Source organism: Propithecus coquereli, unplaced genomic scaffold (genome assembly GCF_000956105.1).
Source record: "Propithecus coquereli isolate 6110/MARCELLA unplaced genomic scaffold, Pcoq_1.0 Scaffold354, whole genome shotgun sequence".
Lineage (NCBI taxonomy): Eukaryota > Metazoa > Chordata > Mammalia > Primates > Indriidae > Propithecus > Propithecus coquereli.
In genome coordinates, this window is record NW_012149219.1 from 257,676 (window position 1) to 258,499 (window position 824).

The window sequence follows — 824 nt, forward strand, 5'->3', positions numbered from 1 at the left end:
CACCTGCAGCCTGTGCACGCACAATGGCACATTCATGGCAGCCCAATGGCAAAAGTACCTGCAGCCGTCTGCCACACCAGCTTGGGGATCAAAGCCTTTGTTTTCTTCCAGTTAATCCTATGGGTCCCTGAGTGCGCGTTAGCCGGGCTCCCCGCTTCTACCCTAAATTGCACAAGAACTCTGTGGCTGTTCTCAGGGCTTTTGCTTTCAAATTTTGAGAGTTGGGCAAGGTGGAAAATCTGATCTATCCACTAACACCGGTGCTTTTGATCCTGCCGTTTTGGAGTCACTGTTGAGTTTATGTCCCGCCGGGCCTCCTAACAAGCATCTGCTGGGAGGGGCGTGCCCTTGATGGTCCAGGGCCCCTGCCCGCCAGGCGGCCCCCTGTGTGCTCTGAAGGTGCCGCTCTTTTAACTCAGCCACCGTCCCCAAGGCAGACCTCCCTGTCTCGCTGGTTGACATCAAGAGAGTTTTTAAAAACAATGCATATCTAGATTTATTTTATTATTATTACTCTTATCACAAACGATTCACATATATAAAAGTAAACCTTATATAAATATGACTTAAAGGACGGTGAAATGAATACCTGAGTACTCACCACCTGGCTTCAGGCATAGAACAGTAATAATAGCGTTAAAGACCTACGTGTCTCCTCCTATCACATTACTATTCCGAATATTTAACGATTATTTTACCACGTGAGTGTGTATCCCAGAGTGACTTTTCATTTGGCATGTTTTTATACTTAGTCTAAGTGACATTCTGTGACTGGTTTTATTGTTGTACTCAACTTTATATTAATAATTATGAAATATACACAT